General features: G+C 37.8%; 1 protein-coding gene across 8 annotated transcripts in view; it reads left to right on the forward strand.

Annotated features, from left to right (window-relative positions):
- Positions 1–600: 600 nt before the first annotated feature.
- CREB1 (cAMP responsive element binding protein 1) overlaps positions 601–16,871 on the forward strand; it is a 56,145-nt gene continuing 39,874 nt past the window's right edge. For 2 of the 8 annotated variants that reach the window (XM_033428959.2, XM_033428952.2), the window contains exon 1: positions 725–1,003. The gene's annotated coding sequence lies outside the window, so the exon portion shown is untranslated. Of the gene's footprint in view, positions 1,004–16,871 lie in introns of all 8 variants that reach the window. The other 6 variants (XR_004483538.2, XM_033428932.2, XM_049711927.1 and 3 more) reach the window with 5 other exon arrangements.

Below are 16,871 nucleotides of genomic sequence, written 5' to 3' on the forward strand. Positions count from 1 at the left end.
AGGCCTGGCCGTCCTCGCTGTTGTACTGAACCCCGCCAAGGTGACCGGAGTCCCAGAGCCTCCGTCCCCCGAAACAGAACGGCCCCGCCGGCGGGCGCCAGGTTTCTCAGCGGATTCTCGAAGCAGAGCCGCCCAGCCCGCCCAGAGGGGCGGAAGACCCTCCCCACAGGGGCCAACGACGCCCCCGGGCCGCGCCGGCGCAGCGCCGCGGCCTACCGTCCCAGAGTCCAGCCCAGGCCCCAGGCCTCGGGGGCGACCGCAGAGCCGCTGCAGGCCTTCCTCCCCAGCTCGCAGTACTCTCGCACTCAGGCGCGGCCCCGACCCAGTGGCGCGTCTCCCCCGTCCCGGCAGCGTTTGAAACTTCCCGGGGCTGGCGGCGCTCGGGGACCCAGACCCGGCACGCCGCAGCCGCCCTAGAGCCCGCCGCTTACCGCCGCAAGGGCAGCCCGCGCGGGGGTTTCCATCGAGCAGTCGACACCCCTCGGGAATTCCCCAACCCGCCACACACAAACCCTAACTCTTCCTGCAAATTTCCGCCGCCGGTTTTATCCGTCGATAAGCGGCAGGGCGGGGGAGGGAGGAGGGGAGGGGGAGGGGGGGCTTAGATCATTCCTCCCCACCCCTGGCCCCAGACCACCTCCGCCTTCCCTCTCCCCGCGGAAGCCCTCCGCCGTGCCCGAAGGAACTCGAAGATCTTCGGCAAGTTCCGCCTCCAGCGCTGAGGGCGGGGCCGCTCGAGCTCCTCCGGGCCGAGCTCGGCTGTTTCCGTGCGCGGCCGCTGCGCACTCGGCACTGGGCGGCGCTGGCTGGCTCCCTGGCTGCGAGTCCTCAGTCGGCGGCGGCTGCTGCTGCCTGTGGCCCGGGCGGCTGGGAGAAGCGGAGTGTTGGTGAGTGACGCGGCGGAGGTGTAGTTTGACGCGGTGTGTTACGTGGGGGAGAGAATAAAACTCCAGCGAGATCCGGGCCGCGAACGAAAGCAGTGACGGAGGAGCTTGTACCACCGGTAAGAGGAGCAGGAGGAGGAGGCAGGAGCCGGAGAGAGCCGGGGGGACGGAGGGGGGACGGGGAGGCGCCGGACACCAGCGCTCGGGGCCTTCCCCTCGCAGGAGGGGCCGTGGTAAAGATGGAGCCTCCGCCCGAGCCCCACACCATCGCCGCCGCTCGCAGCGAACAAAGAATAATGGCGGCGGACTGGAGCCAGCGGCGGCCGGGGCGGCAGCGACTCTGCCTGCAGCCAGCGGCGGCGCTCATGGCGGGGGGCGGCGGGCGGGGTGGGAGCCGGCGGCCGGGGGTGTGTGCGGGCGGCCGGCCGCGGCGAGCTGGCGCCCGCGTTCCCGCCGCCGCCGCCGCCGGGCCGAGCGGGGCCCGGCGCGGAGCCGGGAGCCCAGAGCCCGAAGCCACCCCGGGAGAGGCCGCCCGCCGGCCTGGCCCTGCCGGGCGCTGCCCCCCGCTCCACCCGCCCGGCCCCCGCCGCCCGCCTCGCCCCCGACCCGGCCCGCCGTCCGCCCGGGCAGCGCCGCCGGGGTGCCCGCGGGGGGTGGAGGAGGAAGAAGGCGACAGCTGAGGGCAGAGGAGGTGAAGGTGCCTGCCTTCCCGGTAGCCTCCTTGTCTGCATGCCCGCTTCGCGAGGGGAAGCGCTGCTCCGGCTGACCTACTCTCCTCTCCACTCTCTCTTTGTGCAATAAAGTTCGAAACCCAAGGTTTCCTTTCGTACTGTATTTTATTCACGCCCTTTTCCCCTGCTCCCACCCCGCTGGAAAGATGTTTTCTGTGTTTTTCTACTTACATGAAGGAATGAGAACTCTCGCTTTTTAAAATAATTTTTGACTCTTATCCTCACCCTCTTTTTTTAAAATCAGTAGTCATGGAAATGCATTCTTTCGGGGAGGAAGGGGGTGCTAAGAAAAACATATTGGTAGTAACTTTTTAAAAACTGTTGGGATCTTGTAAAAGGGAAGCTGATGTTTGAAAACAGTTTCGGTTTTAACCCTTTTCAATAAGGGAATAATCACTTGAGAGATTTTGAAACACTTCGTTGAAACATATTAGCCGATGTACTTTTGTTTTACATCACCTTTTTTGGGGGGGGCGGGCAACCGTGGTGTTGGGTCTTCTGGATCTCCCCATGTACCCCCTGCCATGTTTCGCACATCTTTCTGTCTAAATGTAAACAAGAGATTGGTTAATACTAATTCTAAAAATAGGCATTTAAAAGTATCCATTATTAGTCTAGCGTGCGGTAGGTAACCCCAGCCCCAGAGCGACAATAATTTAAGCCGCAAGGTTTATTTTTTCTTTCCCTGTTGGGGAAGAGGGACAGCAGAAAAGTCATTGACACATCAAAGATTAAAAGACAATTTTTAAAGGACCTGGGATATGACCTATTTAAGTTTGTCTTGCTTTCTTCAGAAGTTAGAATTTCATGCTAGCCTTAGCTTGCAACAGTTTTGCCTTCTAAAGGTTTAAGTTAGTATAAAAGATACTTTTGGTTGCCAGCTATTGAAATCTTTTACACTCATTTCCTGAATTAAAAAATAAAGCCAAAATGGTTATTCTAAGTGATGCAAAAGATGAACAGGTTATTTGTTTTTAAAATACTTACCTGTCTCAGGGTGTGATAGAATTGTGATTGATACAGGGTTTCTTGTTAGGAATAAATATTGTTAGTAGAAGCACTGTCTTCTGATTTTCTGTTTGCAAGTCACTTTTCCAAAACCTACTTTGCTGTATTGCAAGTCTTTAAAAAACCACCTTAGCAATTTGTCATTACCAAGAAACAATTAAGAAGATGTAATAAAGAGTTTTTCCATAAGAATTGGGAAGATGATTTTATTTCCAAACACTGAGGAAATTATGGTCTTGATGATACTATAGATTACTGGTTTTCCTTAAGGATTTTCTGCAAACCAGCATAAGTTTAGAATTTTTTTGCCTTACAGACTATATGACAATGACTCTTCCTTTGTTGAATTAGAAAAAAAAGTTTTCTGTTAGGATTTTTCTTCAGTCTTATCCAAAAGATTTTTTAGAAAATTTTATTTATAAATTCATAATCTAATTCTTTTAGTAATCTCAGGTGAAACTTTTTAAACTTTTATATTCATTAATATTTGAATATTCATTTAGAGCTTGTTACTAAATTATACTTTTGCTCCCTCCCAGGGATCAGCAGAAATTACAGTTAAATCTGCTTGAACCTTTTTTTAATGGACATGTATTCAGAAAGCCAATGAGTCTTTGACACAAATTGACTGAAGAATATTAAAAGGACACTTTTTATGGAATTTAAGACTTTAGTGTTACACTTTTCGAATGATTTTTTTTTCCACATAAGGACCTAAGGAAACTTAGAAACCTGATTCATAAAATGGCACCTTCCTTTTTCTGCTTTCTGAAATTCATTTTCATGATTAGATCTGATTAATAGACTTTTTGTTTCTTCATAGAGAAGTAGCTTTATTTTGTTTTTCATTCTAAGACATTGGGTTTTGTTTTGGGGGGTATAATATGGTTGCAGTAAAACCAACTATATATCTCCCACTTCACCTCATTTTAAAAATCTTTTTCCTTTTTTTACACAGTAGAAAAAAATTATTTACTTGTAACCTAATGCTTACAATGTATCACTGAAATTTATAATTTCATTTCAGTATCTTATCAGGAATGGTTATGTAGACTTGTCTATAGCCAGCCTGTGACATAATCTTGTAAGCATATCTTTCTTCATGTTACAGTGTCACCTCCAGTGATGGCTTCTTTATTGAATAGTTAGAGCTCAAATCTGAATTTAAGGATATAGGGAATGGAAAAAATGAAAAGATTGGTTTTTTTCTTACTCATGTATGAACTCATCTCTACATTACCACTTGAGAAACAGTTTGTGGTACTTCAAATATTTAGCATTTACTGTGACAGAGAATGTAGTTAATGGAAAGAGCATGGGGTTTGGGAATCACATGCCAGTTTGAATCCTCCTGTTGCCACTACTATCATGTGCCTACCCTCAAGGAATTTTGTGACCTACAAGAAGTTTCTTGATCTTTCTCAGCCTTAGTTTCCTTATCTGATAAAGCTACTTTATAGCATTGTGAGATAATTATAAAGTACTTCCTTAAGGATTCAATTAATGACAGCTATTTATTTTTAAGGTTTATTTTAACTTCCTAGCTTGGAACCTTGGGCAAGTTTCTTCTCCATACCTCAATTTGCTTGGTCATAAGTGTACAATATCTAGCTCACACAAATGTGGGAATTAAATAAGTTAATGCATATTAAACATGAGGCATGTCACAAGTGCTCAACAAGTGTTTCCTATTATGTTTTAAATTATTCATCATAATTGTTACTGTGTTTTAATACACTGGGCCAGAAGCTGCAGTGAATCCAAAGATGAATTACATTGTCATATCTCTACCCTCAAGGAACTTTTGGGGACATGATGACTAACAATGCAGAGTATATGTCATCAGAAAGCAGTCAAAGGAAAGAGAGATCACACCTGAAGATGGAAGAAAGGATTATGTTTTGTATTTCCAGTTTTATTTTTTTAATAAATAATTCATTCAGATAGTCCGTAATTCAAAACACATAGGATGTAATACAGCAGGGAGTCATGTGTTTTGCCCTCCAGTCACCCAAGTGGCACCAATTTCTTGTTTGTCCTTTCAGAGGTGTTCTGTCCATACACAAGCAAATATGTATGTACTCTCCTCCCCGCCCATCCCTTTTGTACAAATGATAGTATACTATGTACACTCATATATCTTGCTATTTTCACTTAACATGGTTTAGCAGTTGGTTTGTGTCAGGACATAAAGAGCTTCATTCTTTTAATTATGAGGCACCTCATCATCTGGATATACCTGTGTTTGTTAACCGGTTGGTGAGCTGATTTTATTTTTAGCTCTTTTGTGACCATTTAAAGTAAGGAATGCTGTCATTATGCCTTTATTTCTTTAAATGAAAGATTTCGTTTGAATGAGAGATGCCAATTTGGAAATTATTTGAACTGCCTTAATTACCTTTTTAGTTTCAGGGTTTTTTTTTAAGTTTTATTAAAATGATCGCGATGTACATGAAGAGGAAAGCAAGCTGTAGAAGATTTAAGTCTCAAAGTGAATTTAATCTGAATTTAACTCTTGTTGTGGTTCTTATAGCCCTGAACAAACTACTTCCTTCTGTTATTTCAACCAAAAATAGTCTATAGTTTTCTCTCTGAATGAGAAAGAACATCTCATGTAGTCCAGACCTTTTATTAAACAGACTATTCTCATGGACTATTACTACCCAGTAATCCTGATTAGTGTACTAGCTTTCTCTGAGTTAATTTTTTATATACTCATTAACTTATTTTTTGATGATTTTCTAATGTTTCTTAGTGTCATTATCAGTGAGTTTTATATTTGATATCTAAATAAATGGTGAGTTTCTTCTGTATGATTGTCTACTGAGACTTTACTGCTGAGATAATTTTTTTTTTCTTTTTTTTACTGTGAAAGTCCTTGGTCAACCAGTTGACCCAAGTAATACCCATTTCAACTAGAAAACAAAACAAGTTTCTGTACCTCTCTTTCTTTTTTGGACCTTCTAAGCAGCATTTAACTATAGTTCATTTTAAATATACATGCTGTTAGTGTATTTATCTTTAAAATACACATGCTGTAAGTTTTTTAAGTTGATTAAGCTTAGAAAATGATAACTAATACTCTAGCAGCAGGGACACAAAAAAGTCCCTTATCTTTCAAAAAAAATCATTAAATGAAGCTGTTATGGTGTATCTCATTCTTTGTATGCTTACGTTGACAGTTACATATGTTAAAGCTTTTAATGAAAGAATATTGTCTTACGATTATTTTGAGGATTTACTAGTATTTTTATATAAAATACTAATACATGCTATTTTTGCCCACTCAGTGACTAAAATGTTTACAAAGCACTTATCTTTCTAGATTTGGTTGGGGGTTGGGGGGGGGAGTGGATAATTGAAATCTGTAAAGGCAGAAAAGTTTTCTTCTGGAACATATCTGGAGGCTACCAGGGAATTAAATGATTTCTCACAGTGTCATTGTATCAGTGAATTGCCTTTTGGGGTAGAGGTAAAGGTCTAGAACTAGAACAATGGCTACTTGTTTTCCTCTGCCAATTTAATACGTATGCTAACTCAGTCATTATATGTGCTTAGTCTGGTTAAACTTTTTGGAGTTGTAAGAAGAAAGTATGGTTTTAAATTTATTTTGTACTATCAATCTGTAAATGTAGGTTTTTGAGACATATTTGAAACACAGATAAGAATAGCCATTTGTTTCTTTTCTCACCCAGCATGCCCCTCTTTCCTTAGTATATACAAAGTCTTATCTTGCGTCCTGTTTGTTTTATTTTATTTTGTTTTGCATTCTTCTCTTAGCTCTGCCAGTCCTGGCCCTGGAAAGATATGTTTTGTTATTTTACCTAGTTTTGTTCACCTGTCTCCTAGGTTACCAATAAGAAGGGAGGGAGGGGAAGATTTATCATTCATACTTTGGTGTTAATTCCAGCAGATAAGTAGAAGACAGTATTTTACATATCCAGTGATGAAAAATTTACCTTTATGTATTTAATCAATTCTTGAGGCTAGTTACATGAATCTCAACTTAACAATAGTACCCCTTGTTAAACTTTGAAATGCCTGAGTTGCTTTTTCTCAGGGTTGAAGTAAAGTAATAAAAGTTTACCATAAATGAGATGGACTGTCTGAACAAAGTCTTCCTGGCTGGATTAATCTAGACTCTGAATAGTCTATCAACAGTCAAGGTTTGGAGAGTAAGAGGTCTGAGGGATCGATGGTAAGTTTTTTCCTAAAGGAGAGAAGTAATGACTGACATTTGGTTGGAGAAGAGAGAATTAAGTGAGAAGTTAAAATAACTAATGACCTTGGTGTCAGAGTAGAGGGTATGTCTGAGAATTTATTTATACCAATGGTAATAGAAAATGTCTTTCCCAAAGATTAGTGAATCTTGGAAACTAAGATTTCTTCAATTTTTTTTTTTTTTTTTTTTTTGTGGTACGCGGGCCTCTCACTGTTGTGGCCTCTCCCGTTGCGGAGCACAGGCTCCGGACGTGCAGGCTCAGCGGCTGTGGCTCACGGGCCCAGCCGCTCCGCGGCATATGGGATCTTCACGGACCGGGGCACGAACCCGTGTCCCCTGCATCGGAAGGCGGACTCTCAATCACTGCGCTACTGGTGAAGCCCTCTTTCTTCAATTTTAACTCTTTTCCTAATGAGCTGGTTATCTGCATGTGAGTTTCTGGTTATAATTATATGACAGCATAGATGTAACTAAAAGTGTTTGTTATCTAAACAAAGCTGAATAACAATTTTTAGAGTTGTTATCCCTATTTGTGTAAGCGATTAGCAGTAGGAGACTCAGAAATATCTTGTTTTTCATCACTGAAGTGAAAATTATTGCTTGTTCTGAATTCTGTACTCTTAAAGGGGTATCATTTCCTTAAAAGTGTCAGTAGCAGCTTTATTGTTTGCTGTTACGGTTTTACTTCCTGCCATTTATCAATCTAGTCATTTATTCAGTGAATGTTTATTGACCATTAGCTTTTTTGTATTTGGTGGAATAATCACGAGAAAATTTATTAATTTAGGTATTTTTATAGATATTAAATGAAGTATTGTTCTAGTTGCTATAAACAGTAAAGCCTTTGTATGTGGCTTTACTGCCCTCATGGAACTCACAGTATAGTGGAGGTGACAAAAATATAAGAAAGTATGATTTATGTGTGGCAGAGTATCAGTTTTTGCTATCTTGAAGGACTGTTGAGTTTAGAAGAGAAGGCATTCAGTGAGGAAATGTTTTGTGAGAAAGATAGTATTCAAATTGCATATGGAAGAACTTGGAAGGTAGAAGTAAAGGGGAGTATATTGTAAGCAGTGGCATGGACAACAAAAATGAAGACATGGAAGTAGAGTGAACTTGATATGTTCACAAGTTGGTGAGGTGAAGAAAGTGTCACATTAACTATAAATCCACACTACGAGAAACCCTGAGTGTGAGGCAGGAAGCTTTAAGTTATTCATGTAAGAGGAGGAACGACATAAACAGGAATGGTGTGATATTTTGGGCTAAAATATAGATATCCTGACTCTTAATCCTTTCTCCTTCATGATAGATTATATTGCAGTTTAAAAATTGGACATCATTGATTCATTTTTAGCAGCACTGTTGAACTACAGTTGACGTACCATACAGTCTACCCATTTCCAGTGTACAGTTCTGTAGTTATTTAGCATGTTCACAAGGTTGTGCACCTATCACCACAGTCAGTTTTAGGACATTTTTGTTAATCAAAAAAGAAACTCCACATCCCTTAACCATCACGCCTCAATCTGTCCATACCCCGAGCCCTAGGCAACTACTAATGCACTTTCTGTCTCTGGATTTGCCTATTCTGAACATTGCATATCAAAGGACTCTATTGTGATGAGCTTCTTTTACTTAGCATATTAATACTTTCAGGGTTCATCCATGTTGAATCTGTCAGGACTTCATTCCTTTTTATTGCTAAATAATACTCCATTTTATGGATATGCAGTATTTTATTCATGAATTCATGTATATTTGGACTTTGGGGCTGTTGTGAATAATGCTGCCATGAACATTCATTTATTGCACATGTTTTCATTTCTCTTAGGTTTATACCTAGGAGTGGAATTGCTGGATTATATAGTAACTACTTTTAACTATTTGAGGAACTGCCAGACTGTTTGTCAGACCTATGGTGGTATCTTTTTACATTCTCACCAGCAATATATAAGGGTTCTGATTTCTCTGTATCCTCACCAACACTTGTTTTTATTTTTCATTGTAGCCATTTAGTGGGTGTGAAGTAGTATCTCATTGTGATTTAGATTTGCATTTGCCTAATGACTAATGCTGTCTGGCATCTTATTGTGTACTTATTGGCCATTTATATATCTTGGAAGAAGTGTCTGTTCAGATCCTTTGCTCATTTTTAAATTGGGTTATTTGTCTTATTGAGTTGTAATAGTTCTTTATTATTCTAGATACAAACTTCTTAGCAGATATATATGATTTATAAAAATTTCTTTCATTCTGTGGATTGTCTTCACTTTCTTGGCACGAAAGTTTTTAATTTTGACAATTTCCAGTTCTGTTTTTTTCTTCCGTTGCTTGTGCTTTTTGGTGTTATATCATGGACATCATAAATTCTTATTTAATTATAACATTTTCTAAATATCTCTGAAAGCCCAGGCAAACAGGACACCACTATTTAACTAAAAACTAAAATCTAGTTTTAGTTTTTAGTTAGAAAAATAACTAAATCTGCTAATGCATATTTGGAGTTACACCCCACCTGCTCTGGTCTTCTCTTTTATCCTGTGTCCAGATCCCTTAGTTGAGTGACTGACCAAAAGAAGCAAAGATAAAAATCAAGAAATAACAACTTTGAGTGAAACATTTTAGTTCAATATACTATATTTTGCGAATTATTTGTTATGAGAGAATTTATTATGTTTGTGTGGGTGTAGTATATTACTCATAAATTCTGCTATTTGGGGGGGAATTCACACTTAGCAAACTTTTACCATGAAGGCAGTAGTAACTCCTTCATTTTTTGCAGATGACTAAACTGAGCTCTGGAGAATTTAAATTTACATACTGGTAGAGCCTTTTCCCTGGGCAAGAAATAACAGTGAAGCATAGTCTTCATCACTCTGAATATTAACAGCATTATCTCTTTGTGGAGAAAGTTTCCAAGGTTCTAGCTTTATTGATGATTACTAGAAATTTTTGTTCCTCAATAATAGTTAAGTTTTGGTTTATAAAAGTTCACTTGAAGGAAGTAGCCACGGTCTTGAAAAAATATATTGATTTCATTATCTTATTAATTAGGTCAGCATCAACAGAAAGATTACCATAAATAGCCAGCTCTTGCTTTCCTTTTTTCCATAATTCATTGTTTTCCTATCATTTCAAAATAGAAGTTTATGGTTTGAAGTCATTGTTAACTAAATACTTGTTTGGAGGGACTTTATAGGTAAACTGATGGTAGTTTATACTTGCCTAGCTCTTTTATATGTATATAATACATTTTTTCATCTCTTACTATTAGCTTGTGAGCTCTTTGAGAGAAAGGTTCTTGCCTGCTTTAAACTATAGTCCTCATAGTTTTTGGCAGAACACTTATTATGTAATGTGCACAGAAAACTTACTTATAATGAATGAGTCCCTCTTGGAGGGTCACAGATTTAAAAGGCAAGATTAAAACCAATCCCCCTTTAGAGTTGCACAGGTTAAAGGAAGCAGACATAAATGCTTATTAGACAATTAAAACACTGAAATTACAGATTTGTTTTTTAAAAGCCAAGGAAATTAGGTTCGTTTTTCATAGCTTAAAAAGAAAGTTTTCTCCTTTGAGTTTTAGTTAATTCTGATGCTTTACTAATACTTCCCACCTCTGAAACATGAAAAATAGCATGAGATTGTATTAATCAAAGTGATTACCAGAAAAAACTGCCTGATTGGTAAAGAAGTACATTTACCTGGAATGTTGGACTTGATTCAGCATTGATTCTTTCAGGATTAGAGATAAAGATACCTAAACCTGAAGTGAGTCTTTATCAAAACTGTACGTAAAGTCTTTGCTCATCTGCATGTCATTTTTCAACTTTGTAGATTAACCGTGGCTAATTTTTAAGATATAGTTCAATATACCCTTGGTGCTTTGAGTGCTTGGGATTTTTCTGGTAAGCAAGACATAATTAAAATGATTAGCATGTTGCTTAATAGTTCATGCAGTTCTGCTGTCAAATATTTCTTCACTTTTTATAATATTTGAGGCTAGGTGGTATAGCCCTGAACAGTCTTGTGAAGTTCTTACAAATCTCTTAACATCTTTAGTTCTCCATCTGTGAAGTCACAGCTAAAACCAGAATTCCTGTCTTATGACTCCCACCATATAACATGTGCTGTCTCACTTCAGGAAAACTGATTTTCACTCTTTGATGTCTAATTTGTAAATAATTCACCAAGAATAGCATTTTAAAATTTAGCTCAAAACAGAACTGTTAAAATGATAAACGTTAACTTTATAAACTTATTTTTGAAAACACTTGGACATTCATTTTCCATTTCAATGTAAGTTATTTTCACATAGTCCCTGGGGTTTTATTGAGTAAATGGAATAGTAGGCTATAAATTTTTAACTTCAAGGCATAACTTTTGTAGGTCCTTACAGTATTAACCTTGAGCTAGTTTATGAAGCAGAACTTAAAATTTGAAGACAGTTTCACTCTTTAGACAACACGGAAATTGCTTTTCTAAAAGTAACTGTATGTAGGAGGTGCATAATGCCTTTTTCCTTAAAAAATCAGCTTCAAAAATCTATTTAGTAGAACTTCATATATAGAAATTTATATAGGGTCACTTCTTTGAAAGGCTCAAGGTGTGAAAATGGTATCAGATGTGTGTTTGCAAGGAAGGGTTGGGATAAAATGTTATTATCTAAAATAATGCATAGTCATAGTTGCTGCTTTGCTAAGCAACACTGTTTGTCTCTTGGTGACCAGATACGTGAAGGCTCCTTTCAGAGCCATGAGTAGTCTTACCTGAAGGAAAACAAGGCAAATACATTTTGCCAGTACTTAAAAAAATAATAGTAACTTTGATTTGAGAAATCACTAAAGCTTTCTTACTGAAAGATACTGTAGAATTAGTTGCACTAGGATATGAGGATGGCTATATCATAAATCATGCAATACATTTCTATAAATCCTAATTCACTTCTGTTAAGTACTTCCTTTGAGGACAGTATCTTTCTTATAGAGCATGCTACACATTTTTAAATAACTTTACCTATTAAAAATAGCATTAAAATTAAAAATAGCATTTAAATGCTCTGCAAAACTGCAATAAATCATAACATACAAATCTTGAACTTAATTAAAGCAGTTTCTCTGAGTTCAGTCCAATAAACAAATCAGGGAAATAGTCTTATTAAATAACATTGAAAAGATTCCCCATTGTTGTATGCCTTCTTTTTAGGTAGTGGTAGTTGAGTACTGGCATTTACTATTAATACAAAGAATTTATTAAAACATACAAATTTTCAAGCTTTTATTTTTGTCTCATAAATGATTAAATCTCACCAAATTCAGATCACACAAAATTAATTTCATATACAACTTACCTTGCCTTCCTCTAATATCTAGACTGTAGGCTAAAGTATGGATTTGTATTCTAGTTAAGGGAGAAAGACCTTAGTAGGAGCATAGAGGAAACTTTCTGAAAATTATGTCAGAATTTACTTAGCTTTATAAAGATACCAGTTTATTTTAGTTTATCACATTGGCTGTTCTCTTTCCCTAAAAATGTATGTATATAACCTTATTTTGCTAGGGTGTGATCAGTCTAATCTAATAAGGTTCTTACAGTTGAAGTTGATATGTGTGTTGAGAGGGGAGTGTGAATGTGTACATATATACGTACCTACACACATGTATATGTACACATGCAGCATTTGAATATGCTATTTTCCTAGCTGGTTTCAGTGAAAGTATGGTGTATTTAATAGCAAAAGACTATTATTAGCATCAGAAACCTGGACCATTAAATTTCCAGTATTGATTGCATACATCTCAGTTCTGCTAGATAAGACATACGAGATAAAGATAAATGAAGTATTTCAAGGTTAACAACCAAAAAACATACAGGGGAAAAAAAAGTAGAGGAAAAGAGGCAGTGCAACATAGTCATTGAGTGCTGGAAACCTAGAGTCCTTTATGTAGCAGCTGAACATTTTGCCACTCTATTTAGTAAATTAATCATAACACTTATAGAATATTAATCAAGACATGTTGAAGGTGTGAGAATGTGCTAGCAAGGCTTTCAAGCAGTTGTAAAATACTAAAAACAGGTACAAAATAACTGTAGAAAGTATTGTACATCACCCCTAGACGTTTTTAGGTATACTTCTGCAAAATGTTTTTAGTAGTATATCTGCCTATGACAACATACTAGTCATTTAGTTTTAAAATCATGTGCCCAAATGTGACTTTTGCTGTGATCACCCTGGAGACGTTAGACTTCTGCTTATGTGATTTCCTTAAATCCCTGGACTTCCAGATTGATGGGAGAGTTCAGGAGGAGTCGCCCACTTGCTAGGTGCAGGGGAAGTTTTTCTTCTTGCTTATAATTAAGGTCATTTGCATTTTAAAAACCACAGCATATGTTCTATTAATTATGAATATATTATTTCTTCTTCACAGTGCATTTCTCTGAATACTTACCTCTCATCCTAGACTGGATTAAATTTGTCATAGATTTAAGGGATTAAAAAGTAAACTAAGTTGTAAGGGAGATGGATTTATTTTTCATAAACTTGAACTAGAATGTTTAGGACCATAAGGACTTGGGCACTTCTTAAAGGTCAAAATATTTTAGGAAAAAGAACAAAGTGAAGATTTACAGCATTCTCTCCTTTTGCTTAATGGTTGTTAGCAAAAGTGATGATATGGGCTTGCTTTCTTTTTTGATGATGACCTTCAGTTGACTTGACTTGGTAGAGGCAGAAAATACAGAATTAGTGCTGCCAGCAGTTTATCCCTGATTTGGTATAGTTCTATACAGGTGCTGGGTAAGTGAATTTAAATGCTACCTTATCAGTGAGGGCTTTACTGGTCTCCTTTTATAATACTGAAAATCCCTCCAATATCCTTCCTAGCTTTATTTTTTACCCAACACATCTTACCTTCTGATTTGTTACACATTTTACTTGTTTACTTTCTCTCTGCTATTTCCACACATTAGAATATAAATTCCACAATGACAGAGTTCTTTAAAATTTTATTTCTTCATCCCCAGTAACTTGAACAGTTCCTGACATATAAATGCTCAGATATGATACTGTAATACAAGTATAATGTATATAATATAAATTGTTAAAATTGAAGATAGTGTTGGTTTTGGAAAAGTGAGTTATTCACTTGTGGTGAATTACCTCAGGATATATTGCTTTACAAAGTAGAAGTAAAATACATTGCAACATAAAAATTCTACCAATGACTTACTTTAAGAGACATCATTCTCATATTCTCATTTTGCCCAGGTAGTTGCTGATTGGCTTGGGATGACCATTTTTTCTTTATCTTTTATCCTTGCTTCTATGCAAGATCACGCACCAGGCACTGACTCACACATGTCTCTAAAGGCCTACTATAATTTAAGCCTTTGCTTATACCATTTTTCTTATCAGAAAATAAATCCCCAAATTTATCAATACTGTATTTGTCTCTAGTGTTTCTTTGGCGTTCCAGCACTCTTGACTATTGCAGCATACTCTCCTTTTAAATATCATGGAAGCAGTCATTTGACACTTTATTGGGATGTTTATCTAAACTATGTTTTAAACTTTTAAATATCTACTGTCTTTATAAAGGTACAAAAGTGATACAGTCTTAGATAAATTTCTTGAAGCTTTCTAGGATGGAAAGAAAAAGCTGCTTTATCCTCTTTGAAAATTAAGAAAAGGGACTATTAAACTGTTTGATAAATTTTATATATTGTAATATATGTGAATGGTAATATTTTTATATTTGCCCAAGATTGAGAGGCTAGGTGACCTATTCTTAGTCTGTTTTCTTTACTATGAACTATGTACTAAAAGGAAATAATATATAATTTTATTAAGTGGTCTGCATAATTATGTGTGTGTGTGCATATATCTTGTGTTGTCAGTTCCTAAGATCAGAGCACTTAAAAATTGAGAGAGATCTTTTAATTCATCTCTCTTGTTTTCAGATGAGGAAACTGGAACACAAAAAGCTTAATTTCTCCAACGACCACTTGGTGACAGATCCAGCTTTCCACCAAATGTTAGGGTCTTTCCCAACTACTTAGAACAGCATTCTTCGTTTTGCTCAAGATAGGGTGCATAATACTGCAGGATCACTCCCTTTTTATTTTTCATGTTATGAGTTAGAACTCTGAAGACCATTGTAGCAAAATGGCATGTATCTTTTTGTAGCAAAATGGCATGTATCTTTTGGCTGCGTTGGGTCTTTGTTGCTGCGCGGGCTTTCTCTAGTTTCAGCGAGCAGGGGCTCCTCTTCGTTGTGTTGCAGAGCATGGGCTCTAGGTGCACAGGCTTCAGTAGTTGTGACACATGGGCTCAGTAGTTATGGCTTGCGCGCTCTAGAGCGCAGGGTCAGTAGTTGTGGCGCATGGGCTTAGCTGCTCTACAGCATGTGGGATCTTCCCGCACCAGGGCTCAAACCCATGTCACCTGCATTGGCAGGCGGATTCTTAACCACTGTACCACCAGGGAAGTCCCAAAATGGCATGTATCTTTGTGAATTTATTTTTTAAAATTTGTTTTTTTTTAGGAGTGACACTTTTGAAATTTGCTTTAAGTTCATAGTTTTCAAAGAATTACGTAAATTTTTAGGGATAAATTCATTAAAATACCTAAATCTTAAATATCAATCCCAAATAAATTTTGGAATTCAGAATTATTGGAAGAACTCTTAAGAATTCTTCACAAAACTGTCAAGACTAGATCTTTCATGATTTCTAAGATTCATTGTTTCTAATATTCCAGGTCCAATATTTGTACAACATTCCCTCTGAGTTCATATGTACCTGATCTTTTTTTAATTTTACAGTAGTATTCAGTCTTTCTTTGTTTTTGCACTCTCAGAAAGCATTCATTTGTGTAATGAATTAGGAGTCTCCTTTCTTGAGTAATTTTGGAAACCTACATATTGGGTCTAGTAACTGATCCTGTGTCTGAAGTACTGCTCTGCTGGCTAAGACTGCTCCTGGGTTAATAGAAAAATTGAAGACTGTACACATTATACCATAGCATCTCTTCTCTCTCCACCTGAAGATACAAACAAAAAAAGAGTAAAAGCTTTCAAAGTCATAATTAAGGTGCTCATGTTAAATGCTAGTTTAGTTGGAGACTGCTATTTCAGTACTCTCAAGGTGAAAACCAAAAGAATGGTTTCTGTTTTAGTTGAGTCCTTTGAATTTCTTATCTAAAACAAATTGTTTTTCTGTAAGTAATTCTCACCTGTACTTTGAGGAAGGCCTGAATTATCTGATGAGAGACAGTAATTATACTGTTGCCCAAGTGGTTGATATCTACTCAAACTAATTAAGAAGGCTGTACCCCACCTTGAAAAAGGATTGGCAGTCTGCCTGAATGAAATGATAATAAAACACTGGCAGTTTATTCACATGGGGGATGCTAACCATTGGAAATACCACACTTTGTTTTTAGAAGAAAGTAAAAAATAAGTAAAAAGAATATTATCTAGTTGGGGAGGGAAGAAGGATGCAAATCACATTCCTATTTTGAATGTGTCCTTGTAGCTGTAATTACTTATGTTAGCTAATGGTTTTATTCTTTTATTATTATAGAGTCATAAATATTTTAATTTTTGAAACAAAAAGTTGTAATGATACCCTATACCTTAAATGTCAGAAAAAAAGAATTAAGTAGCCCTGACATACTGAAAAGTAAACAAAAACAAAAGAAATATGATCTGTGCTTTGGATTACTTTTAATCAAATGGTGGAGTGAAACTATATGGATGACAGCATAGGTTAAAAAAAATGTGGCTTCGACTAAAGTCTTTCAAAAATGGTTGCATGTTCTCTCTCTACAAAGGAAGTATTATGATGATAAATTTGTATTTATCTTCTCATTCTCATTAAATTGATGACTTAGGGGAGAAGATAGAGAAAAGTTTGCGGGTTTCTGCTCTTATTTAGCTTGACTCAGTACTGTCCTCAAATGGATTCATTTACTTATTTTATTGTTACTAGGATTAGATTTTTTGCTTTCATGTGCCATTTTCT

This window comes from Orcinus orca, chromosome 7, assembly GCF_937001465.1.
Source record: "Orcinus orca chromosome 7, mOrcOrc1.1, whole genome shotgun sequence".
In the NCBI taxonomy this organism is placed as follows: Eukaryota; Metazoa; Chordata; class Mammalia; order Artiodactyla; family Delphinidae; genus Orcinus; species Orcinus orca.